The sequence below is a fragment of the Pleurodeles waltl genome, chromosome 7 (genome assembly GCF_031143425.1).
Source record: "Pleurodeles waltl isolate 20211129_DDA chromosome 7, aPleWal1.hap1.20221129, whole genome shotgun sequence".
In the NCBI taxonomy this organism is placed as follows: domain Eukaryota; kingdom Metazoa; phylum Chordata; class Amphibia; order Caudata; family Salamandridae; genus Pleurodeles; species Pleurodeles waltl.
Genome location: NC_090446.1, coordinates 235,457,783 through 235,485,027, shown reverse-complemented (window position 1 = coordinate 235,485,027; position 27,245 = coordinate 235,457,783).

Below are 27,245 nucleotides of genomic sequence, written 5' to 3'. Positions count from 1 at the left end.
GAGCCACAAATTTCCTTCCACCCAGTGTTCCCCCAAGTCTCCCGATAACAATGATACCTCACTTGTGTGGGTAGGCCTAGCGCCCGCGACAGGAAACGCCCCAAAGCGCAACGTGGACACATCCAAATTTTTGGAAGAAAACAGAGGTGTTTTTTGCGAAGTGCCTACCTGTAGATTTTGGCCTCTAGCTCAGCCGGCACCTAGGGAAACCTATCAAACCTGTGCATTTCTGAAAACTAGAGACCTAGGGGAATCCAAGATGGGGTGACTTGCGGGGCTCGGACCAGGTTCTGTTACCCAGAATCCTTTGCAAACCTCAAAATTTGGCTAAAAAAACACATGTTCCTCATATTTCTGTGGCAGAAAGTTCTGGAATCTGAGAGGAGCCACAAATTTCCTTCCACCCAGCGTTCCCCCAAGTCTCCCGATAAAAATGATACCTCACTTGTGTGGGTAGGCCTAGCGCCCGCGACAGGAAACGCCCCAAAGCGCAACGTGGACACATCCAAATTTTTGGAAGAAAACAGAGGTGTTTTTTGCGAAGGGCCTACCTGTAGATTTTGGCCTCTAGCTCAGCCGGCACCGAGGGAAACCTAACAAACCTGTGCATTTCTCAAAACTAGAGACCTAGGGGAATCCAAGATGAGGTGACTTGAGGGGCTCGGACCAGGTTCTGTTACCCAGAATCCTTTGCAAACCTCAAAATTTGGCTAAAAAAACACATGTTCCTCACATTTCTGTGGCAGAAAGTTCTGGAATCTGAGAGGAGCCACAAATTTCCTTCCACCCAGCGTTCCCCCAAGTCTCCCGGTAAAAATGATACCTCACTTGTGTGGGTAGGCCTAGCGCCCGCGACAGGAAACGCCCCAAAGCGCAACGTGGACACATCCAAATTTTTGGAAGAACACAGAGGTGTTTTTTGTGAAGTGCCTACCTGTAGATTTTGGCCTCTAGCTCAGCAGGCACCTAGGGAAACCTATCAAACCTGTGCATTTCTGACAAACTAGAGACCTAGGGGAATCCAAGATGGGGTGACTTGCGGGGCTCGGACCAGGTTCTGTTACCAAGAATCCTTTGCAAACCTCAAAATTTGGCTAAAAAAACACATGTTCCTCACATTTCTGTGGCAGAAAGTTCTGGAATCTGAGAGGAGCCACAAATTTCCTTCCACCCAGCGTTCCCCAAAGTCTCCCGATAACAATCATACCTCACTTGTGTGGGTAGGCCTCGCGCCCGCGACAGGAAACGCCCCAAAGCGCAAAGTGGACACATCCAATTTTTTGGAAGAAAAAAGAGGTGTTTTTTGCGAAGTGACTACCTGTAGATTTTGGCCTGTAGCTCAGCCGCCTCCTAGGGAAACCTATCAAACCTGTGCATTTCTGAAAACTAGAGACCTAGGGGAATCCAAGATGAGGTGACTTGCGGGGCTCGGACCAGGTTCTGTTACCCAGAATCCTTTGCAAACCTCAAAATTTGGCTAAAAAAAACACATGTTCCTCACATTTCTGTGGCAGAAAGTTCTGGAATCTGAGAGGAGCCACAAATGTCCTTCCACCCAGCGTTCCCCCAAGTCTCCCGATAAAAATGATACCTCACTTGTGTGGGTAAGCATAGCGCCCGCGACAGGAAATGCCCCAAAGCGCAACGTGGACACATCCAAATTTTTGGAAGAAAACAGAGGTGTTTTTTGCGAAGTGCCTACCTGTAGATTTTGGCCTCTAGCTCAGCCGGCACCTAGGGAAACCTATCAAACCTGTGCATTTCTGAAAACTAGAGACCTAGGGGAATCCAAGATGGGGTGACTTGCGGGGCTCGGACCAGGTTCTGTTACCCAGAATCCTTTGCAAACCTCAAAATTTGCCTAAAAAAACACATGTTCCTCATATTTCTGTGGCAGAAAGTTCTGGAATCTGAGAGGAGCCACAAATTTCCTTCCACCCAGCGTTCCCCCAAGTCTCCCGATAAAAATGATACCTCACTTGTGTGGGTAGGCCTAGCGCCCGCGACAGGAAACGCCCCAAAGCGCAACGTGGACACATCCAAATTTTTGGAAGAAAACAGAGGTGTTTTTTGCGAAGGGCCTACCTGTAGATTTTGGCCTCTAGCTCAGCCGGCACCGAGGGAAACCTAACAAACCTGTGCATTTCTCAAAACTAGAGACCTAGGGGAATCCAAGATGAGGTGACTTGAGGGGCTCGGACCAGGTTCTGTTACCCAGAATCCTTTGCAAACCTCAAAATTTGGCTAAAAAAACACATGTTCCTCACATTTCTGTGGCAGAAAGTTCTGGAATCTGAGAGGAGCCACAAATTTCCTTCCACCCAGCGTTCCCCCAAGTCTCCCGGTAAAAATGATACCTCACTTGTGTGGGTAGGCCTAGCGCCCGCGACAGGAAACGCCCCAAAGCGCAACGTGGACACATCCAAATTTTTGGAAGAACACAGAGGTGTTTTTTGTGAAGTGCCTACCTGTAGATTTTGGCCTCTAGCTCAGCAGGCACCTAGGGAAACCTATCAAACCTGTGCATTTCTGACAAACTAGAGACCTAGGGGAATCCAAGATGGGGTGACTTGCGGGGCTCGGACCAGGTTCTGTTACCAAGAATCCTTTGCAAACCTCAAAATTTGGCTAAAAAAACACATGTTCCTCACATTTCTGTGGCAGAAAGTTCTGGAATCTGAGAGGAGCCACAAATTTCCTTCCACCCAGCGTTCCCCAAAGTCTCCCGATAACAATCATACCTCACTTGTGTGGGTAGGCCTCGCGCCCGCGACAGGAAACGCCCCAAAGCGCAAAGTGGACACATCCAATTTTTTGGAAGAAAAAAGAGGTGTTTTTTGCGAAGTGACTACCTGTAGATTTTGGCCTGTAGCTCAGCCGCCTCCTAGGGAAACCTACCAAACCTGTGCATTTCTGAACACTAGAGACCTGGGGGAATCCAAGATGGGGTGACTTGCGGGGCTCGGACCAGGTTCTGTTACCCAGAATCCTTTGCAAACCTCAAAATTTGGCAAAAAAAACACATGTTCCTCACATTTCTATGGCAGAAAGTTCTGGAATCTGAGAGGAGCCATAAAATTCCTTCCACCCAGCGTTCCCTAAAGTCTCCCGATAAAAATGATACCTCACTTGTGTGGGTAGGCCTAGCGCCCGCGACAGGAAACGCCCCAAAGCGCAACGTGGACACATCCAAATTTTTGGAAGAAAACAGAGGTGTTTTTTGCGAAGTGCCTACCTGTAGATTTTGGCCTCTAGCTCAGCCGGCACCTAGGGAAACCTATCAAACCTGTGCATCTCTGAAAACTAGAGACCTAGGGGAATCCAAGATGGGGTGACTTGCGGGGCTCGGACCAGGTTCTGTTACCCAGAATCCTTTGCAAACCTCAAAATTTGGCTAAAAAAACACATGTTCCTCATATTTCTGTGGCAGAAAGTTCTGGAATCTGAGAGGAGCCACAAATTTCCTTCCACCCAGCGTTCCCCCAAGTCTCCCGATAAAAATGATACCTCACTTGTGTGGGTAGGCCTAGCGCCCGCGACAGGAAACGCCCCAAAGCGCAACGTGGACACATCCACATTTTTGGAAGAAAACAGAGGTGTTTTTTGCGAAGTGCCTACCTGTAGATTTTGGCCTCTAGCTTAGCCGGCACCTAGGGAAACCTACCAAACCTGTGCATTTCTGAAAACTAGAGACTTAGGGGAATCCAAGATGGGGTGACTTGCGGGGCGCGGACCAGGTTCTGTTACCCAGAATCCTTTGCAAACCTCAAAATTTGGCTAAAAAAACACATGTTCCTCACATTTCTGTGGCAGAAAGTTCTGGAATCTGAGAGGAGCCACAAATTTCCTTCCACCCAGCCTTCCCCCAAGTCTCCCGATAAAAATGATACCTCACTTGTGTGGGTAGGCCTAGCGCCCGCGACAGGAAACGCCCCAAAGCGCAACGTGGACACATCCAAATTTTTGGAAGAAAACAGAGGTGTTTTTTGCGAAGTGCCTACCTGTAGATTTTGGCCTCTAGCTCAGCCGGCACCGAGGGAAACCTAACAAACCTGTGCATTTCTCAAAACTAGAGACCTAGGGGAATCCAAGATGAGGTGACTTGAGGGGCTCGGACCAGGTTCTGTTACCCAGAATCCTTTGCAAACCTCAAAATTTGGCTAAAAAAACACATGTTCCTCACATTTCTGTGGCAGAAAGTTCTGGAATCTGAGAGGAGCCACAAATTTCCTTCCACCCAGCGTTCCCCCAAGTCTCCCGGTAAAAATGATACCTCACTTGTGTGGGTAGGCCTAGCGCCCGCGACAGGAAACGCCCCAAAGCGCAACGTGGACACATCCAAATTTTTGGAAGAACACAGAGGTGTTTTTTGCGAAGTGCCTACCTGTAGATTTTGGCCTCTAGCTCAGCAGGCACCTAGGGAAACCTATCAAACCTGTGCATTTCTGAAAACTAGAGACCTAGGGGAATCCAAGATGGGGTGACTTGCGGGGCTCGGACCAGGTTCTGTTACCCAGAATCCTTTGCAAACCTCAAAATTTGGCTAAAAAAACACATGTTCCTCACATTTCTGTGGCAGAAAGTTCTGGAATCTGAGAGGAGCCACAGATTTCCTTCCACCCAGCGTTCCCCCAAGTCTCCCGATAAAAATGATACCTCTCTTGTGTGGGTAAGCCTAGCGCCCGCAACAGGAAACGCCCCAAAGCGCAACGTGGACACCTCCAATTTTTTGGAAGAAAAAAGAGGTGTTTCTTGCGAAGTGACTACCTGTAGATTTTGGCCTGTAGCTCAGCCGCCTCCTAGGGAAACCTACCAAACCTGTGCATTTCTGAACACTAGAGACCTGGGGGAATCCAAGATGGGGTGACTTGCGGGGCTCGGACCAGGTTCTGTTACCCAGAATCCTTTGCAAACCTCAAAATTTGGCAAAAAAAACACATGTTCCTCACATTTCTGTGGCAGAAAGTTCTGGAATCTGAGAGGAGCCACAAATTTCCTTCCACCCAGCGTTCCCCAAACTCTCCCGATACAAATGATACCTCACTTGTGTGGGTAGGCCTAGCGCCCGCGACAGGAACTGCCCCAAAGCGCAACGTGGACACATCCAAATTTTTGGAAGAAAACAGAGGTGTTTTTTGCGAAGTGCCTACCTGTAGATTTTGGCCTCTAGCTCAGCCGGCACCTAGGGAAACCTATCAAACCTGTGCATTTCTGAAAACTAGAGACCTAGGGGAATCCAAGATGGGGTGACTTGCAGGGCTCGGACCAGGTTCTGTTACCCAGAATCCTTTGCAAACCTCAAAATTTGGCTAAAAAAACACATGTTCCTCATATTTCTGTGGCAGAAAGTTCTGGAATCTGAGAGGAGCCACAAATTTCCTTCCACCCAGCGTTCCCCCAAGTCTCCCGATAAAAATGATACCTCACTTGTGTGGGTAGGCCTAGCGCCCGCGACAGGAAACACCCCAAAGCGCAACGTGGACACATCCACATTTTTGGAAGAAAACAGAGGTGTTTTTTGCGAAGTGCCTACCTGTAGATTTTGGCCTCTAGCTTAGCCGGCACCTAGGGAAACCTACCAAACCTGTGCATTTCTGAAAACTAGAGACGTAGGGGAATCCAAGATGGGGTGACTTGCGGGGCGCGGACCAGGTTCTGTTACCCAGAATCCTTTGCAAACCTCAAAATTTGGCTAAAAAAACACATGTTCCTCACATTTCTGTGGCAGAAAGTTCTGGAATCTGAGAGGAGCCACAAATTTCCTTCCACCCAGCCTTCCCCCAAGTCTCCCGATAAAAATGATACCTCACTTGTGTGGGTAGGCCTAGCGCCCGCGTCAGGAAACGCCCCAAAGCGCAACGTGGACACATCCAAATTTTTGGAAGAAAACAGAGGTGTTTTTTGCGAAGTGCCTACCTGTAGATTTTGGCCTCTAGCTCAGCCGGCACCGAGGGAAACCTAACAAACCTGTGCATTTCTCAAAACTAGAGACCTAGGGGAATCCAAGATGAGGTGACTTGAGGGGCTCGGACCAGGTTCTGTTACCCAGAATCCTTTGCAAACCTCAAAATTTGGCTAAAAAAACACATGTTCCTCACATTTCTGTGGCAGAAAGTTCTGGAATCTGAGAGGAGCCACAAATTTCCTTCCACCCAGCGTTCCCCAAAGTCTCCCGATAACAATCATACCTCACTTGTGTGGGTAGGCCTCGCGCCCGCGACAGGAAACGCCCCAAAGCGCAAAGTGGACACATCCACATTTTTGGAAGAAAACAGAGGTGTTTTTTGCGAAGTGCCTACCTGTAGATTTTGGCCTCTAGCTCAGCCGGCACCGAGGGAAACCTACCAAACCTGTGCATTTCTGAAAACTAGAGACCTAGGGGAATCCAAGATGGGGTGACTTGCGGGGCTCGGACCAGGTTCTGTTACCCAGAATCCTTTGCAAACCTCAAAATTTGGCTAAAAAAACACATGTTCCTCACATTTCTGTGGCAGAAAGTTCTGGAATCTGACAGGAGCCACAAATTTCATTCCACCCAGCGTTCCCCCAAGTCTCCCGATAAAAATGATACCTCTCTTGTGTGGGTAAGCCTAGCGCCCGCAACAGGAAACGCCCCAAAGCGCAACGTGGACACATCCAAATTTTTGGAAGAAAACAGAGGTGTTTTTTGCGAAGTGCCTACCTGTAGATTTTGGCCTCTAGCTCAGCCGGCACCTAGGGAAACCTATCAAACCTGTGCATTTCTGAAAACTAGAGACCTAGGGGAATCCAAGATGGGGTGACTTGCGGGTCTCGGACCAGGTTCTGTTACCCAGAATCCTTTGCAAACCTCAAAATTTGGCTAAAAAAACACATGGTCCTCACATTTCTGTGGCAGAAAGTTCTGGAATCTGAGAGGAGCCACAAATTTCCTTCCACCCAGTGTTCCCCCAAGTCTCCCGATAAAAATGATACCTCACTTGTGTGGGTAGGCCTCGCGCCCGCGACAGGAAATGCCCCAAAGCGCAACGTGGACACATCCAAATTTTTGGAAGAAAACAGAGGTGTTTTTTGCGAAGTGCCTACCTGTAGATTTTGGCCTTTAGCTCAGCCGGCACCGAGGGAAACCTACCAAACCTGTGCATTTCTGAAAACTAGAGACCTAGGGGAATCCAAGATGGGGTGACTTGCGAGGCTCGGACCAGGTTCTGTTACCCAGAATCCTTTGCAAAGCTCAAAATTTGGCTAAAAAAAACACATGTTCCTCACATTTCTGTGGCAGAAAGTTCTGGAATCTGAGAGGAGCCACAAATGTCCTTCCACACAGCGTTCCCCCAAGTCTCCCGATAAAAATGATACCTCACTTGTGTGGGTAGGCCTAGCGCCCGCGACAGGAAACGCCCCAAAGCGCAATGTGGACACATCCAAATTTTTGGAAGAAAACAGAGGTGTTTTTTGCGAAGTGCCTACCTGTAGATTTTGGCCTCTAGCTCAGCCCGCACCTAGGGAAACCTATCAAACCTGTGCATTTCTGAAAACTAGAGACCTAGGGGAATCAAAGATGGGGTGACTTGCGGGGCTCGGACCAGGTTCTGTTACCCAGAATCCTTTGCAAACCTCAAAATTTGGCTAAAAAAACACATGTTCCTCACATTTCTGTGGCAGAAAGTTCTGGAATCTGAGAGGAGCCACAGATTTCCTTCCACCCAGCGTTCCCCCAAGTCTCCCGATAAAAATGATACCTCTCTTGTGTGGGTAAGCCTAGCGCCCGCAACAGGAAACGCCCCAAAGCGCAACGTGGACACCTCCAATTTTTTGGAAGAAAAAAGAGGTGTTTCTTGCGAAGTGACTACCTGTAGATTTTGGCCTGTAGCTCAGCCGCCTCCTAGGGAAACCTACCAAACCTGTGCATTTCTGAACACTAGAGACCTGGGGGAATCCAAGATGGGGTGACTTGCGGGGCTCGGACCAGGTTCTGTTACCCAGAATCCTTTGCAAACCTCAAAATTTGGCAAAAAAAACACATGTTCCTCACATTTCTGTGGCAGAAAGTTCTGGAATCTGAGAGGAGCCACAAATTTCCTTCCACCCAGCGTTCCCCAAACTCTCCCGATAAAAATGATACCTCACTTGTGTGGGTAGGCCTAGCGCCCGCGACAGGAAACGCCCCAAAGCGCAACGTGGACACATCCAAATTTTTGGAAGAAAACAGAGGTGTTTTTTGCGAAGTGCCTACCTGTAGATTTTGGCCTCTAGCTCAGCCGGCACCTAGGGAAACCTATCAAACCTGTGCATTTCTGAAAACTAGAGACCTAGGGGAATCCAAGATAGGGTGACTTGCAGGGCTCGGACCAGGTTCTGTTACCCAGAATCCTTTGCAAACCTCAAAATTTGGCTAAAAAAACACATGTTCCTCATATTTCTGTGGCAGAAAGTTCTGGAATCTGAGAGGAGCCACAAATTTCCTTCCACCCAGCGTTCCCCCAAGTCTCCCGATAAAAATGATACCTCACTTGTGTGGGTAGGCCTAGCGCCCGCGACAGGAAACACCCCAAAGCGCAACGTGGACACATCCACATTTTTGGAAGAAAACAGAGGTGTTTTTTGCGAAGTGCCTACCTGTAGATTTTGGCCTCTAGCTTAGCCGGCACCTAGGGAAACCTACCAAACCTGTGCATTTCTGAAAACTAGAGACGTAGGGGAATCCAAGATGGGGTGACTTGCGGGGCGCGGACCAGGTTCTGTTACCCAGAATCCTTTGCAAACCTCAAAATTTGGCTAAAAAAACACATGTTCCTCACATTTCTGTGGCAGAAAGTTCTGGAATTTGAGAGGAGCCACAAATTTCCTTCCACCCAGCCTTCCCCCAAGTCTCCCGATAAAAATGATACCTCACTTGTGTGGGTAGGCCTAGCGCCCGCGACAGGAAACGCCCCAAAGCGCGACGTGGACACTTCCAAATTTTTGGAAGAAAACAGAGGTGTTTTTTGCGAAGTGCCTACCTGTAGATTTTGGCCTCTAGCTCAGCCGGCACCGAGGGAAACCTAACAAACCTGTGCATTTTTCAAAACTAGAGACCTAGGGGAATCCAAGATGAGGTGACTTGAGGGGCTCGGACCAGGTTCTGTTACCCAGAATCCTTTGCAAACCTCAAAATTTGGCTAAAAAAACACATGTTCCTCACATTTCTGTGGCAGAAAGTTCTGGAATCTGAGAGGAGCCACAAATTTCCTTCCACCCAGCGTTCCCCCAAGTCTCCCGGTAAAAATGATACCTCACTTGTGTGGGTAGGCCTAGCGCCCGCGACAGGAAACGCCCCAAAGCGCAACGTGGACACATCCAAATTTTTGGAAGAACACAGAGGTGTTTTTTGCGAAGTGCCTACCTGTTAATTTTGGCCTCTAGCTCAGCAGGCACCTAGGGAAACCTATCAAACCTGTGCATTTCTGAAAACTAGAGACCTAGGGGATTCCAAGATGGGGTGACTTGCGGGGCTCGGACCAGGTTCTGTTACCCAGAATCCTTTGCAAACCTCAAAATTTGGCTAAAAAAACACATGTTCCTCACATTTCTGTGGCAGAAAGTTCTGGAATCTGAGAGGAGCCACAAATTTCCTTCCACCCAGCGTTCCCCAAAGTCTCCCGATAACAATCATACCTCACTTGTGTGGGTAGGCCTCGCGCCCGCGACAGGAAACGCCCCAAAGCGCAAAGTGGACACATCCACATTTTTGGAAGAAAACAGAGGTGTTTTTTGCGAAGTGCCTACCTGTAGATTTTGGCCTCTAGCTCAGCCGGCACCGAGGGAAACCTACCAAACCTGTGCATTTCTGAAAACTAGAGACCTAGGGGAATCCAAGATGGGGTGACTTGCGGGGCTCGGACCAGGTTCTGTTACCCAGAATCCTTTGCAAACCTCAAAATTTGGCTAAAAAAACACATGTTCCTCACATTTCTGTGGCAGAAAGTTCTGGAATCTGACAGGAGCCACAAATTTCATTCCACCCAGCGTTCCCCCAAGTCTCCCGATAAAAATGATACCTCTCTTGTGTGGGTAAGCCTAGCGCCCGCAACAGGAAACGCCCCAAAGCGCAACGTGGACACATCCAAATTTTTGGAAGAAAACAGAGGTGTTTTTTGCGAAGTGCCTACCTGTAGATTTTGGCCTCTAGCTCAGCCGGCACCTAGGGAAACCTATCAAACCTGTGCATTTCTGAAAACTAGAGACCTAGGGGAATCCAAGATGGGGTGACTTGCGGGTCTCGGACCAGGTTCTGTTACCCAGAATCCTTTGCAAACCTCAAAATTTGGCTAAAAAAACACATGGTCCTCACATTTCTGTGGCAGAAAGTTCTGGAATCTGAGAGGAGCCACAAATTTCCTTCCACCCAGTGTTCCCCCAAGTCTCCCGATAACAATGATACCTCACTTGTGTGGGTAGGCCTCGCGCCCGCGACAGGAAATGCACCAAAGCGCAACGTGGACACATCCAAATTTTTGGAAGAAAACAGAGGTGTTTTTTGCGAAGTGCCTACCTGTAGATTTTGGCCTTTAGCTCAGCCGGCACCGAGGGAAACCTACCAAACCTGTGCATTTCTGAAAACTAGAGACCTAGGGGAATCCAAGATGGGGTGACTTGCGAGGCTCGGACCAGGTTCTGTTACCCAGAATCCTTTGCAAACCTCAAAATTTGGCTAAAAAAAACACATGTTCCTCACATTTCTGTGGCAGAAAGTTCTGGAATCTGAGAGGAGCCACAAATGTCCTTCCACCCAGTGTTCCCCCAAGTCTCCCGATAACAATGATACCTCACTTGTGTGGGTAGGCCTCGCGCCCGCGACAGGAAACGCCCCAAAGCGCAACGTGGACACATCCAAATTTTTGGAAGAAAACAGAGGTGTTTTTTGCGAAGTGCCTACCTGTAGATTTTGGCCTCTAGCTCAGCAGGCACCTAGGGAAACCTATCAAACCTGTGCATTTCTGAAAACTAGAGACCTAGGGGAATCCAAGATGGGGTGACTTGCGGGGCTCGGACCAGGTTCTGTTACCCAGAATCCTTTGCAAACCTCAAAATTTGGCTAAAAAAACACATGTTCCTCACATTTCTGTGGCAGAAAGTTCTGGAATCTGAGAGGAGCCACAGATTTCCTTCCACCCAGCGTTCCCCCAAGTCTCCCGATAAAAATGATACCTCTCTTGTGTGGGTAAGCCTAGCGCCCGCAACAGGAAACGCCCCAAAGCGCAACGTGGACACCTCCAATTTTTTGGAAGAAAAAAGAGGTGTTTCTTGCGAAGTGACTACCTGTAGATTTTGGCCTGTAGCTCAGCCGCCTCCTAGGGAAACCTACCAAACCTGTGCATTTCTGAACACTAGAGACCTGGGGGAATCCAAGATGGGGTGACTTGCGGGGCTCGGACCAGGTTCTGTTACCCAGAATCCTTTGCAAACCTCAAAATTTGGCAAAAAAAACACATGTTCCTCACATTTCTGTGGCAGAAAGTTCTGGAATCTGAGAGGAGCCACAAATTTCCTTCCACCCAGCGTTCCCCAAACTCTCCCGATAAAAATGATACCTCACTTGTGTGGGTAGGCCTAGCGCCCGCGACAGGAACTGCCCCAAAGCGCAACGTGGACACATCCAAATTTTTGGAAGAAAACAGAGGTGTTTTTTGCGAAGTGCCTACCTGTAGATTTTGGCCTCTAGCTCAGCCGGCACCTAGGGAAACCTATCAAACCTGTGCATTTCTGAAAACTAGAGACCTAGGGGAATCCAAGATGGGGTGACTTGCAGGGCTCGGACCAGGTTCTGTTACCCAGAATCCTTTGCAAACCTCAAAATTTGGCTAAAAAAACACATGTTCCTCATATTTCTGTGGCAGAAAGTTCTGGAATCTGAGAGGAGCCACAAATTTCCTTCCACCCAGCGTTCCCCCAAGTCTCCCGATAAAAATGATACCTCACTTGTGTGGGTAGGCCTAGCGCCCGCGACAGGAAACACCCCAAAGCGCAACGTGGACACATCCACATTTTTGGAAGAAAACAGAGGTGTTTTTTGCGAAGTGCCTACCTGTAGATTTTGGCCTCTAGCTTAGCCGGCACCTAGGGAAACCTACCAAACCTGTGCATTTCTGAAAACTAGAGACGTAGGGGAATCCAAGATGGGGTGACTTGCGGGGCGCGGACCAGGTTCTGTTACCCAGAATCCTTTGCAAACCTCAAAATTTGGCTAAAAAAACACATGTTCCTCACATTTCTGTGGCAGAAAGTTCTGGAATCTGAGAGGAGCCACAAATTTCCTTCCACCCAGCCTTCCCCCAAGTCTCCCGATAAAAATGATACCTCACTTGTGTGGGTAGGCCTAGCGCCCGCGTCAGGAAACGCCCCAAAGCGCAACGTGGACACATCCAAATTTTTGGAAGAAAACAGAGGTGTTTTTTGCGAAGTGCCTACCTGTAGATTTTGGCCTCTAGCTCAGCCGGCACCGAGGGAAACCTAACAAACCTGTGCATTTCTCAAAACTAGAGACCTAGGGGAATCCAAGATGAGGTGACTTGAGGGGCTCGGACCAGGTTCTGTTACCCAGAATCCTTTGCAAACCTCAAAATTTGGCTAAAAAAACACATGTTCCTCACATTTCTGTGGCAGAAAGTTCTGGAATCTGAGAGGAGCCACAAATTTCCTTCCACCCAGCGTTCCCCAAAGTCTCCCGATAACAATCATACCTCACTTGTGTGGGTAGGCCTCGCGCCCGCGACAGGAAACGCCCCAAAGCGCAAAGTGGACACATCCACATTTTTGGAAGAAAACAGAGGTGTTTTTTGCGAAGTGCCTACCTGTAGATTTTGGCCTCTAGCTCAGCCGGCACCGAGGGAAACCTACCAAACCTGTGCATTTCTGAAAACTAGAGACCTAGGGGAATCCAAGATGGGGTGACTTGCGGGGCTCGGACCAGGTTCTGTTACCCAGAATCCTTTGCAAACCTCAAAATTTGGCTAAAAAAACACATGTTCCTCACATTTCTGTGGCAGAAAGTTCTGGAATCTGAGAGGAGCCACAAATTTCATTCCACCCAGCGTTCCCCCAAGTCTCCCGATAAAAATGATACCTCTCTTGTGTGGGTAAGCCTAGCGCCCGCAACAGGAAACGCCCCAAAGCGCAACGTGGACACATCCAAATTTTTGGAAGAAAACAGAGGTGTTTTTTGCGAAGTGCCTACCTGTAGATTTTGGCCTCTAGCTCAGCCGGCACCTAGGGAAACCTATCAAACCTGTGCATTTCTGAAAACTAGAGACCTAGGGGAATCCAAGATGGGGTGACTTGCGGGTCTCGGACCAGGTTCTGTTACCCAGAATCCTTTGCAAACCTCAAAATTTGGCTAAAAAAACACATGGTCCTCACATTTCTGTGGCAGAAAGTTCTGGAATCTGAGAGGAGCCACAAATTTCCTTCCACCCAGTGTTCCCCCAAGTCTCCCGATAAAAATGATACCTCACTTGTGTGGGTAGGCCTCGCGCCCGCGACAGGAAATGCCCCAAAGCGCAACGTGGACACATCCAAATTTTTGGAAGAAAACAGAGGTGTTTTTTGCGAAGTGCCTACCTGTAGATTTTGGCCTTTAGCTCAGCCGGCACCGAGGGAAACCTACCAAACCTGTGCATTTCTGAAAACTAGAGACCTAGGGGAATCCAAGATGGGGTGACTTGCGAGGCTCGGACCAGGTTCTGTTACCCAGAATCCTTTGCAAACCTCAAAATTTGGATAAAAAAAACACATGTTCCTCACATTTCTGTGGCAGAAAGTTCTGGAATCTGAGAGGAGCCACAAATGTCCTTCCACACAGCGTTCCCCCAAGTCTCCCGATAAAAATGATACCTCACTTGTGTGGGTAGGCCTAGCGCCCGCGACAGGAAACGCCCCAAAGCGCAATGTGGACACATCCAAATTTTTGGAAGAAAACAGAGGTGTTTTTTGCGAAGTGCCTACCTGTAGATTTTGGCCTCTAGCTCAGCCCGCACCTAGGGAAACCTATCAAACCTGTGCATTTCTGAAAACTAGAGACCTAGGGGAATCAAAGATGGGGTGACTTGCGGGGCTCGGACCAGGTTCTGTTACCCAGAATCCTTTGCAAACCTCAAAATTTGGCTAAAAAAACACATGTTCCTCACATTTCTGTGGCAGAAAGTTCTGGAATCTGAGAGGAGCCACAGATTTCCTTCCACCCAGCGTTCCCCCAAGTCTCCCGATAAAAATGATACCTCTCTTGTGTGGGTAAGCCTAGCGCCCGCAACAGGAAACGTCCCAAAGCGCAACGTGGACACCTCCAATTTTTTGGAAGAAAAAAGAGGTGTTTCTTGCGAAGTGACTACCTGTAGATTTTGGCCTGTAGCTCAGCCGCCTCCTAGGGAAACCTACCAAACCTGTGCATTTCTGAACACTAGAGACCTGGGGGAATCCAAGATGGGGTGACTTGCGGGGCTCGGACCAGGTTCTGTTACCCAGAATCCTTTGCAAACCTCAAAATTTGGCAAAAAAAACACATGTTCCTCACATTTCTGTGGCAGAAAGTTCTGGAATCTGAGAGGAGCCACAAATTTCCTTCCACCCAGCGTTCCCCAAACTCTCCCAATAAAAATGATACCTCACTTGTGTGGGTAGGCCTAGCGCCCGCGACAGGAAACGCCCCAAAGCGCAACGTGGACACATCCAAATTTTTGGAAGAAAACAGAGGTGTTTTTTGCGAAGTGCCTACCTGTAGATTTTGGCCTCTAGCTCAGCCGGCACCTAGGGAAACCTATCAAACCTGTGCATTTCTGAAAACTAGAGACCTAGGGGAATCCAAGATAGGGTGACTTGCAGGGCTCGGACCAGGTTCTGTTACCCAGAATCCTTTGCAAACCTCAAAATTTGGCTAAAAAAACACATGTTCCTCATATTTCTGTGGCAGAAAGTTCTGGAATCTGAGAGGAGCCACAAATTTCCTTCCACCCAGCGTTCCCCCAAGTCTCCCGATAAAAATGATACCTCACTTGTGTGGGTAGGCCTAGCGCCCGCGACAGGAAACACCCCAAAGCGCAACGTGGACACATCCACATTTTTGGAAGAAAACAGAGGTGTTTTTTGCGAAGTGCCTACCTGTAGATTTTGGCCTCTAGCTTAGCCGGCACCTAGGGAAACCTACCAAACCTGTGCATTTCTGAAAACTAGAGACGTAGGGGAATCCAAGATGGGGTGACTTGCGGGGCGCGGACCAGGTTCTGTTACCCAGAATCCTTTGCAAACCTCAAAATTTGGCTAAAAAAACACATGTTCCTCACATTTCTGTGGCAGAAAGTTCTGGAATCTGAGAGGAGCCACAAATTTCCTTCCACCCAGCCTTCCCCCAAGTCTCCCGATAAAAATGATACCTCACTTGTGTGGGTAGGCCTAGCGCCCGCGACAGGAAACGCCCCAAAGCGCAACGTGGACACTTCCAAATTTTTGGAAGAAAACAGAGGTGTTTTTTGCGAAGTGCCTACCTGTAGATTTTGGCCTCTAGCTCAGCCGGCACCGAGGGAAACCTAACAAACCTGTGCATTTTTCAAAACTAGAGACCTAGGGGAATCCAAGATGAGGTGACTTGAGGGGCTCGGACCAGGTTCTGTTACCCAGAATCCTTTGCAAACCTCAAAATTTGGCTAAAAAAACACATGTTCCTCACATTTCTGTGGCAGAAAGTTCTGGAATCTGAGAGGAGCCACAAATTTCCTTCCACCCAGCGTTCCCCCAAGTCTCCCGGTAAAAATGATACCTCACTTGTGTGGGTAGGCCTAGCGCCCGCGACAGGAAACGCCCCAAAGCGCAACGTGGACACATCCAAATTTTTGGAATAACACAGAGGTGTTTTTTGCGAAGTGCCTACCTGTTAATTTTGGCCTCTAGCTCAGCAGGCACCTAGGGAAACCTATCAAACCTGTGCATTTCTGAAAACTAGAGACCTAGGGGATTCCAAGATGGGGTGACTTGCGGGGCTCGGACCAGGTTCTGTTACCCAGAATCCTTTGCAAACCTCAAAATTTGGCTAAAAAAACACATGTTCCTCACATTTCTGTGGCAGAAAGTTCTGGAATCTGAGAGGAGCCACAAATTTCCTTCCACCCAGCGTTCCCCAAAGTCTCCCGATAACAATCATACCTCACTTGTGTGGGTAGGCCTCGCGCCCGCGACAGGAAACGCCCCAAAGCGCAAAGTGGACACATCCACATTTTTGGAAGAAAACAGAGGTGTTTTTTGCGAAGTGCCTACCTGTAGATTTTGGCCTCTAGCTCAGCCGGCACCGAGGGAAACCTACCAAACCTGTGCATTTCTGAAAACTAGAGACCTAGGGGAATCCAAGATGGGGTGACTTGCGGGGCTCGGACCAGGTTCTGTTACCCAGAATCCTTTGCAAACCTCAAAATTTGGCTAAAAAAACACATGTTCCTCACATTTCTGTGGCAGAAAGTTCTGGAATCTGACAGGAGCCACAAATTTCATTCCACCCAGCGTTCCCCCAAGTCTCCCGATAAAAATGATACCTCTCTTGTGTGGGTAAGCCTAGCGCCCGCAACAGGAAACGCCCCAAAGCGCAACGTGGACACATCCAAATTTTTGGAAGAAAACAGAGGTGTTTTTTGCGAAGTGCCTACCTGTAGATTTTGGCCTCTAGCTCAGCCGGCACCTAGGGAAACCTATCAAACCTGTGCATTTCTGAAAACTAGAGACCTAGAGGAATCCAAGATGGGGTGACTTGCGGGTCTCGGACCAGGTTCTGTTACCCAGAATCCTTTGCAAACCTCAAAATTTGGCTAAAAAAACACATGGTCCTCACATTTCTGTGGCAGAAAGTTCTGGAATCTGAGAGGAGCCACAAATTTCCTTCCACCCAGTGTTCCCCCAAGTCTCCCGATAACAATGATACCTCACTTGTGTGGGTAGGCCTCGCGCCCGCGACAGGAAATGCCCCAAAGCGCAACGTGGACACATCCAAATTTTTGGAAGAAAACAGAGGTGTTTTTTGCGAAGTGCCTACCTGTAGATTTTGGCCTTTAGCTCAGCCGGCACCGAGGGAAACCTACCAAACCTGTGCATTTCTGAAAACTAGAGACCTAGGGGAATCCAAGATGGGGTGACTTGCGAGGCTCGGACCAGGTTCTGTTACCCAGAATCCTTTGCAAACCTCAAAATTTGGCTAAAAAAAACACATGTTCCTCACATTTCTGTGGCAGAAAGTTCTGGAATCTGAGAGGAGCCACAAATGTCCTTCCACCCAGCGTTCCCCCAAGTCTCCCGATAAAAATGATACCTCACTTGTGTGGGTAGGCCTAGCGCCCGCGACAGGAAACGCCCCAAAGCGCAATGTGGACACATCCAAATTTTTGGAAGAAAACAGAGGTGTTTTTTGCGAAGTGCCTACCTGTAGATTTTGGCCTCTAGCTCAGCCCGCACCTAGGGAAACCTATCAAACCTGTGCATTTCTGAAAACTAGAGACCTAGGGGAATCCAAGATGGGGTGACTTGCGGGGCTCGGACCAGGTTCTGTTACCCAGAATCCTTTGCAAACCTAAAAATTTGGCTAAAAAAACACATGTTCCTCACATTTCTGTGGCAGAAAGTTCTGGAATCTGAGAGGAGCCACAAATTTCCTTCCATCCAGCGTTCCCCCGAGTCTCCCGATAAAACTGATACCTCACTTGTGTGGGTAGGCCTAGCGCCCGCGACAGGAAACGCCCCAAAGCGCAACGTGGATATATCCAAATTTTTGGAAGAAAACAGAGGTGTTTTTTGCGAAGTGCCTACCTGTAGATTTTGGCCTCTAGCTCAGCCGGCACCTAGGGAAACCTATCAAACCTGTGCATTTCTGAAAACTAGAGACCTAGGGGAATCCAAGATGGGGTGACTTGCGGGGCTCGGACCAGGTTCTGTTACCCAGAATCCTTTGCAAACCTCAAAATTTGGCTAAAAAAAACACATGTTCCTACCATTTCTGTGGCAGAAAGTTCTGGAATCTGAGAGGAGCCACAAATTTCCTTCCACCCAGCGTTCCCCCTAGTCTCCCGATAAAAATGATACCTCACTTGTGTGGGTAGGCCTAGCGCCCGCGACAGGAAACGCCCCAAAGAGCAACGTGGACACATCCAAATTTTTGGAAGAAAACAGAGGTGTTTTTTGCGAAGTGCCTACCTGTAGATTTTGGCCTCTAGCTCAGCTGGCACCGAGGGAAACCTACCAAACCTGTGCATTTCTGAAAACTAGAGACCTAGGGGAATCCAAGATGGGGTGACTTGCGGGGCTCGGACCACGTTCTGTTACCCAGAATCCTTTGCAAACCTCAAAATTTGGCTAAAAAAACACATGTTCCTCACATTTCTGTGGCAGAAAGTTCTGGAATCTGAGAGGAGCCACAAATTTCCTTCCACCCAGCGTTCCCCCAAGTCTCCCAATAAAAATGATACCTCACTTGTGTGGGTAGGCCTAGCGCCCGTGACAGGAAACGCCCCAAAGCGCAACGTGGACACATCCAATTTTTTGGAAGAAAAAAGAGGTGTTTTTTGCGAAGTGACTACCTGTAGATTTTGGCCTGTAGCTCAGCCGCCTCCTAGGGAAACCTACCAAACCTGTGCATTTCTGAACACTAGAGACCTGGGGGAATCCAAGATGGGGTGACTTGCGGGGCTCGGACCAGGTTCTGTTACCCAGAATCCTTTGCAAACCTCAAAATTTGGCAAAAAAAACACATGTTCCTCACATTTCTGTGGCAGAAAGTTCTGGAATCTGAGAGGAGCCACAAATTTCCTTCCATCCTGCGTTCCCCCGAGTCTCCCGATAAAAATGATACCTCACTTGTGTGGGTAGGCCTAGCGCCCGCGACAGGAAACGCCCCAAAGCGCAACGTGGATACATCCAAATTTTTGGAAGAAAACAGAGGTGTTTTTTGCGAAGTGCCTACCTGTAGATTTTGGCCTCTAGCTCAGCCGGCACCTAGGGAAACCTATCAAACCTGTGCATTTCTGAAAACTAGAGACCTAGGGGAATCCAAGATGAGGTGACTTGCGGGGCTCGGACCAGGTTCTGTTACCCAGAATCCTTTGCAAACCTCAAAATTTGGCTAAAAAAAACACATGTTCCTCACATTTCTGTGGCAGAAAGTTCTGGAATCTGAGAGGAGCCACAAATGTCCTTCCACCCAGCGTTCCCCCAAGTCTCCCGATAAAAATGATACCTCACTTGTGTGGGTAAGCATAGCGCCCGCGACAGGAAATGCCCCAAAGCGCAACGTGGACACATCCAAATTTTTGGAAGAAAACAGAGGTGTTTTTTGCGAAGTGCCTACCTGTAGATTTTGGCCTCTAGCTCAGCCGGCACCTAGGGAAACCTATCAAACCTGTGCATTTCTGAAAACTAGAGACCTAGGGGAATCCAAGATGGGGTGACTTGCGGGGCTCGGACCAGGTTCTGTTACCCAGAATCCTTTGCAAACCTAAAAATTTGGCTAAAAAAACACATGTTCCTCACATTTCTGTGGCAGAAAGTTCTGGAATCTGAGAGGAGCCACAAATTTCCTTCCATCCAGCGTTCCCCCGAGTCTCCCGATAAAACTGATACCTCACGTGTGTGGGTAGGCCTAGCGCCCGCGACAGGAAACGCCCCAAAGCGCAACGTGGATACATCCATATTTTTGGAAGAAAACAGAGGTGTTTTTTGCGAAGTGCCTACCTGTAGATTTTGGCCTCTAGCTCCGCCGGCACCTAGGGAAACCTATCAAACCTGTGCATTTCTGAAAACTAGAGACCTAGGGGAATCCAAGATGGGGTGACTTGCGGGGCTCGGACCAGGTTCTGTTACCCAGAATCCTTTGCAAACCTCAAAATTTGGCTAAAAAAACCACATGTTCCTCACATTTCTGTGGCAGAAAGTTCTGGAATCTGAGAGGAGCCACAAATTTCCTTCCACCCAGCGTTCCCCCAAGTCTCCCGATAAAAATGATACCTCACTTGTGTGGGTAGGCCTAGCGCCCGCGACAGGAAACGCACCAAAGCGCAACGTGGACACATCCACATTTTTGGAAGAAAACAGAGGTGTTTTTTGCGAAGTGCCTACCTGTAGATTTTGGCCTCTAGCTCAGCTGGCACCGAGGGAAACCTACCAAACCTGTGCATTTCTGAAAACTAGAGACCTAGGGTAATCCAAGATGGGGTGACTTGCGGGGCTCGGACCACGTTCTGTTACCCAGAATCCTTTGCAAACCTCAAAATTTGGCTAAAAAAACACATGTTCCTCACATTTCTGTGGCAGAAAGTTCTGGAATCTGAGAGGAGCCACAAATTTCCTTCCACCCAGCGTTCCCCCAAGTCTCCCAATAAAAATGATACCTCACTTGTGTGGGTAGGCCTAGCGCCCGTGACAGGAAACGTCCCAAAGCGCAACGTGGACACATCCAATTTTTTGGAAGAAAAAAGAGGTGTTTTTTGCGAAGTGACTACCTGTAGATTTTGGCCTGTAGCTCAGCCGCCTCCTAGGGAAACCTACCAAACCTGTGCATTTCTGAACACTAGAGACCTGGGGGAATCCAAGATGGGGTGACTTGCGGGGCTCGGACCAGGTTCTGTTACCCAGAATCCTTTGCAAACCTCAAAATTTGGCAAAAAAAACACATGTACCTCACATTTCTATGGCAGAAAGTTCTGGAATCTGAGAGGAGCCACAAATTTCCTTCCACCCAGCGTTCCCCAAAGTCTCCCGATAAAAATGATACCTCACTTGTGTGGGTAGGCCTAGCGCCCGCGACAGGAAACGCCCCAAAGCGCAACGTGGACACATCCAAATTTTTGGAAGAAAACATAGGTGTTTTTTGCGAAGTGCCTACCTATAGATTTTGGCCTCTAGCTCAGCCGGCACCTAGGGAAACCTATCAAACCTGTGCATTTCTGAAAACTAGAGACCTAGGGGAATCCAAGATGGGGTGACTTGCGGGGCTCGGACCAGGTTCTGTTACCCAGAATCCTTTGCAAACCTCAAAATTTGGCTAAAAAAACACATGTTCCTCATATTTCTGTGGCAGAAAGTTCTGGAATCTGAGAGGAGCCACAAATTTCCTTCCACCCAGCGTTCCCCCAAGTCTCCCGATAAAAATGATACCTCACTTGTGTGGGTAGGCCTAGCGCCCGCGACAGGAAACGCCCCAAAGCGCAACGTGGACACATCCACATTTTTGGAAGAAAACAGAGGTGTTTTTTGCGAAGTGCCTACCTGTAGATTTTGGCCTCTAGCTTAGCCGGCACCTAGGGAAGCCTACCAAACCTGTGCATTTCTGAAAACTAGAGACTTAGGGGAATCCAAGATGGGGTGACTTGCGGGGCGCGGACCAGGTTCTGTTACCCAGAATCCTTTGCAAACCTCAAAATTTGGCTAAAAAAACACATGTTCCTCACATTTCTGTGGCAGAAAGTTCTGGAATCTGAGAGGAGCCACAAATTTCCTTCCACCCAGCCTTCCCCCAAGTCTCCCGATAAAAATGATACCTCACTTGTGTGGGTAGGCCTAGCGCCCGCGACAGGAAACGCCCCAAAGCGCAACGTGGACACATCCAAATTTTTGGAAGAAAACAGAGGTGTTTTTTGCGAAGTGCCTACCTGTAGATTTTGGCCTCTAGCTCAGCCGGCACCGAGGGAAACCTAACAAACCTGTGCATTTCTCAAAACTAGAGACCTAGGGGAATCCAAGATGAGGTGACTTGAGGGGCTCGGACCAGGTTCTGTTATCCAGAATCCTTTGCAAACCTCAAAATTTGGCTAAAAAAACACATGTTCCTCACATTTCTGTGGCAGAAAGTTCTGGAATCTGAGAGGAGCCACAAATTTCCTTCCACCCAGCGTTCCCCCAAGTCTCCCGGTAAAAATGATACCTCACTTGTGTGGGTAGGCCTAGCGCCCGCGACAGGAAACGCCCCAAAGCGCAACGTGGACACATCCAAATTTTTGGAAGAACACAGAGGTGTTTTTTGCGAAGTGCCTACCTGTAGATTTTGGCCTCTAGCTCAGCAGGCACCTAGGGAAACCTATCAAACCTGTGCATTTCTGAAAACTAGAGACCTAGGGGAATCCAAGATGGGGTGACTTGCGGGGCTCGGACCAGGTTCTGTTACCCAGAATCCTTTGCAAACCTCAAAATTTGGCTAAAAAAACACATGTTCCTCACATTTCTGTGGCAGAAAGTTCTGGAATCTGAGAGGAGCCACAGATTTCCTTCCACCCAGCGTTCCCCCAAGTCTCCCGATAAAAATGATACCTCTCTTGTGTGGGTAAGCCTAGCGCCCGCAACAGGAAACGCCCCAAAGCGCAACGTGGACACATCCAATTTTTTGGAAGAAAAAAGAGGTGTTTCTTGCGAAGTGACTACCTGTAGATTTTGGCCTGTAGCTCAGCCGCCTCCTAGGGAAACCTACCAAACCTGTGCATTTCTGAACACCAGAGACCTGGGGGAATCCAAGATGGGGTGACTTGCGGGGCTCGGACCAGGTTCTGTTACCCAGAATCCTTTGCAAACCTCAAAATTTGGCAAAAAAAACACATGTTCCTCACATTTCTGTGGCAGAAAGTTCTGGAATCTGAGAGGAGCCACAAATTTCCTTCCACCCAGCGTTCCCCAAACGCTCCCGATAAAAATGATACCTCACTTGTGTGGGTAGGCCTAGCGCCCGCGACAGGAAACGCCCCAAAGCGCAACGTGGACACATCCAAATTTTTGGAAGAAAACAGAGGTGTTTTTTGCGAAGTGCCTACCTGTAGATTTTGGCCTCTAGCTCAGCCGGCACCTAGGGAAACCTATCAAACCTGTGCATTTCTGAAAACTAGAGACCTAGGGGAATCCAAGATGGGGTGACTTGCAGGGCTCGGACCAGGTTCTGTTACCCAGAATCCTTTGCAAACCTCAAAATTTGGCTAAAAAAACACATGTTCCTCATATTTCTGTGGCAGAAAGTTCTGGAATCTGAGAGGAGCCACAAATTTCCTTCCACCCAGCGTTCCCCCAAGTCTCCCGATAAAAATTATACCTCACTTGTGTGGGTAGGCCTAGCGCCCGCGACAGGAAACACCCCAAAGCGCAACGTGGACACATCCACATTTTTGGAAGAAAACAGAGGTGTTTTTTGCGAAGTGCCTACCTGTAGATTTTGGCCTCTAGCTTAGCCGGCACCTAGGGAAACCTACCAAACCTGTGCATTTCTGAAAACTAGAGACGTAGGGGAATCCAAGATGGGGTGACTTGCGGGGCGCGGACCAGGTTCTGTTACCCAGAATCCTTTGCAAACCTCAAAATTTGGCTAAAAAAACACATGTTCCTCACATTTCTGTGGCAGAAAGTTCTGGAATCTGAGAGGAGCCACAAATTTCCTTCCACCCAGCCTTCCCCCAAGTCTCCCGATAAAAATGATACCTCACTTGTGTGGGTAGGCCTAGCGCCCGCGACAGGAAACGCCCCAAAGCGCAACGTGGACACATCCAAATTTTTGGAAGAAAACAGAGGTGTTTTTTGCGAAGTGCCTACCTGTAGATTTTGGCCTCTAGCTCAGCCGGCACCGAGGGAAACCTAACAAACCTGTGCATTTCTCAAAACTAGAGACCTAGGGGAATCCAAGATGAGGTGACTTGAGGGGCTCGGACCAGGTTCTGTTACCCAGAATCCTTTGCAAACCTCAAAATTTGGCTAAAAAAACACATGTTCCTCACATTTCTGTGGCAGAAAGTTCTGGAATCTGAGAGGAGCCACAAATTTCCTTCCACCCAGCGTTCCCCCAAGTCTCCCGGTAAAAATGATACCTCACTTGTGTGGGTAGGCCTAGCGCCCGCGACAGGAAACGCCCCAAAGCGCAACGTGGACACATCCAAATTTTTGGAAGAACACAGAGGTGTTTTTTGCGAAGTGCCTACCTGTAGATTTTGGCCTCTAGCTCAGCAGGCACCTAGGGAAACCTATCAAACCTGTGCATTTCTGAAAACTAGAGACCTAGGGGAATCCAAGATGGGGTGACTTGCGGGGCTCGGACCAGGTTCTGTTACCCAGAATCCTTTGCAAACCTCAAAATTTGGCTAAAAAAACACATGTTCCTCACATTTCTGTGGCAGAAAGTTCTGGAATCTGAGAGGAGCCACAAATTTCCTTCCACCCAGCGTTCCCCAAAGTCTCCCGATAACAATCATACCTCACTTGTGTGGGTAGGCCTCGCGCCCGCGACAGGAAACGCCCCAAAGCGCAAAGTGGACACATCCAATTTTTTGGAAGAAAAAAGAGGTGTTTTTTGCGAAGTGACTACCTGTAGATTTTGGCCTGTAGCTCAGCCGCCTCCTAGGGAAACCTACCAAACCTGTGCATTTCTGAACACTAGAGACCTGGGGGAATCCAAGATGGGGTGACTTGCGGGGCTCGGACCAGGTTCTGTTACCCAGAATCCTTTGCAAACCTCAAAATTTGGCAAAAAAAACACATGTTCCTCACATTTCTATGGCAGAAAGTTCTGGAATCTGAGAGGAGCCACAAATTTCCTTCCACCCAGCGTTCCCTAAAGTCTCCCGATAAAAATGATACCTCACTTGTGTGGGTAGGCCTAGCGCCCGCGACAGGAAACGCCCCAAAGCGCAACGTGGACACATCCAAATTTTTGGAAGAAAACAGAGGTGTTTTTTGCGAAGTGCCTACCTGTAGATTTTGGCCTCTAGCTCAGCCGGCACCTAGGGAAACCTATCAAACCTGTGCATTTCTGAAAACTAGAGACCTAGGGGAATCCAAGATGGGGTGACTTGCGGGGCTCGGACCAGGTTCTGTTACCCAGAATCCTTTGCAAACCTCAAAATTTGGCTAAAAAAACACATGTTCCTCATATTTCTGTGGCAGAAAGTTCTGGAATCTGAGAGGAGCCACAAATTTCCTTCCACCCAGCGTTCCCCCAAGTCTCCCGATAAAAATGATACCTCACTTGTGTGGGTAGGCCTAGCGCCCGCGACAGGAAACGCCCCAAAGCGCAACGTGGACACATCCACATTTTTGGAAGAAAACAGAGGTGTTTTTTGCGAAGTGCCTACCTGTAGATTTTGGCCTCTAGCTTAGCCGGCACCTAGGGAAACCTACCAAACCTGTGCATTTCTGAAAACTAGAGACTTAGGGGAATCCAAGATGGGGTGACTTGCGGGGCGCGGACCAGGTTCTGTTACCCAGAATCCTTTGCAAACCTCAAAATTTGGCAAAAAAACACATGTTCCTCACATTTCTGTGGCAGAAAGTTCTGGAATCTGAGAGGAGCCACAAATTTCCTTCCACCCAGCCTTCCCCCAAGTCTCCCGATAAAAATGATACCTCACTTGTGTGGGTAGGCCTAGCGCCCGCGACAGGAAACGCCCCAAAGCGCAACGTGGACACATCCAAATTTTTGGAAGAAAACAGAGGTGTTTTTTGCGAAGTGCCTACCTGTAGATTTTGGCCTCTAGCTCAGCCGGCACCGAGGGAAACCTAATAAACCTGTGCATTTCTCAAAACTAGAGACCTAGGGGAATCCAAGATGAGGTGACTTGAGGGGCTCGGACCAGGTTCTGTTACCCAGAATCCTTTGCAAACCTCAAAATTTGGCTAAAAAAACACATGTTCCTCACATTTCTGTGGCAGAAAGTTCTGGAATCTGAGAGGAGCCACAAATTTCCTTCCACCCAGCGTTCCCCCAAGTCTCCCGGTAAAAATGATACCTCACTTGTGTGGGTAGGCCTAGCGCCCGCGACAGGAAACGCCCCAAAGCGCAACGTGGACACATCCAAATTTTTGGAAGAACACAGAGGTGTTTTTTGCGAAGTGCCTACCTGTTAATTTTGGCCTCTAGCTCAGCAGGCACCTAGGGAAACCTATCAAACCTGTGCATTTCTGAAAACTAGAGACCTAGGGGAATCCAAGATGGGGTGACTTGCGGGGCTCGGACCAGGTTCTGTTACCCAGAATCCTTTGCAAACCTCAAAATTTGGCTAAAAAAACACATGTTCCTCACATTTCTGTGGCAGAAAGTTCTGGAATCTGAGAGGAGCCACAGATTTCCTTCCACCCAGCGTTCCCCCAAGTCTCCCGATAAAAATGATACCTCTCTTGTGTGGGTAAGCCTAGCGCCCGCAACAGGAAACGCCCCAAAGCGCAACGTGGACACCTCCAATTTTTTGGAAGAAAAAAGAGGTGTTTCTTGCGAAGTGACTACCTGTAGATTTTGGCCTGTAGCTCAGCCGCCTCCTAGGGAAACCTACCAAACCTGTGCATTTCTGAACACTAGAGACCTGGGGGAATCCAAGATGGGGTGACTTGCGGGGCTCGGACCAGGTTCTGTTACCCAGAATCCTTTGCAAACCTCAAAATTTGGCAAAAAAAACACATGTTCCTCACATTTCTGTGGCAGAAAGTTCTGGAATCTGAGAGGAGCCACAAATTTCCTTCCACCCAGCGTTCCCCAAACTCTCCCGATAAAAATGATACCTCACTTGTGTGGGTAGGCCTAGCGCCCGCGACAGGAAACGCCCCAAAGCGCAACGTGGACACATCCAAATTTTTGGAAGAAAACAGAGGTGTTTTTTGCGAAGTGCCTACCTGTAGATTTTGGCCTCTAGCTCAGCCGGCACCTAGGGAAACCTATCAAACCTGTGCATTTCTGAAAACTAGAGACCTAGGGGAATCCAAGATGGGGTGACTTGCAGGGCTCGGACCAGGTTCTGTTACCCAGAATCCTTTGCAAACCTCAAAATTTGGCTAAAAAAACACATGTTCCTCATATTTCTGTGGCAGAAAGTTCTGGAATCTGAGAGGAGCCACAAATTTCCTTCCACCCAGCGTTCCCCCAAGTCTCCCGATAAAAATGATACCTCACTTGTGTGGGTAGGCCTAGCGCCCGCGACAGGAAACACCCCAAAGCGCAACGTGGACACATCCACATTTTTGGAAGAAAACAGAGGTGTTTTTTGCGAAGTGCCTACCTGTAGATTTTGGCCTCTAGCTTAGCCGGCACCTAGGGAAACCTACCAAACCTGTGCATTTCTGAAAACTAGAGACGTAGGGGAATCCAAGATGGGGTGACTTGCGGGGCGCGGACCAGGTTCTGTTATCCAGAATCCATTGCAAACCTCAAAATTTGGCTAAAAAAACACATGTTCCTCACATTTCTGTGGCAGAAAGTTCTGGAATCTGAGAGGAGCCACAAATTTCCTTCCACCCAGCCTTCCCCCAAGTCTCCC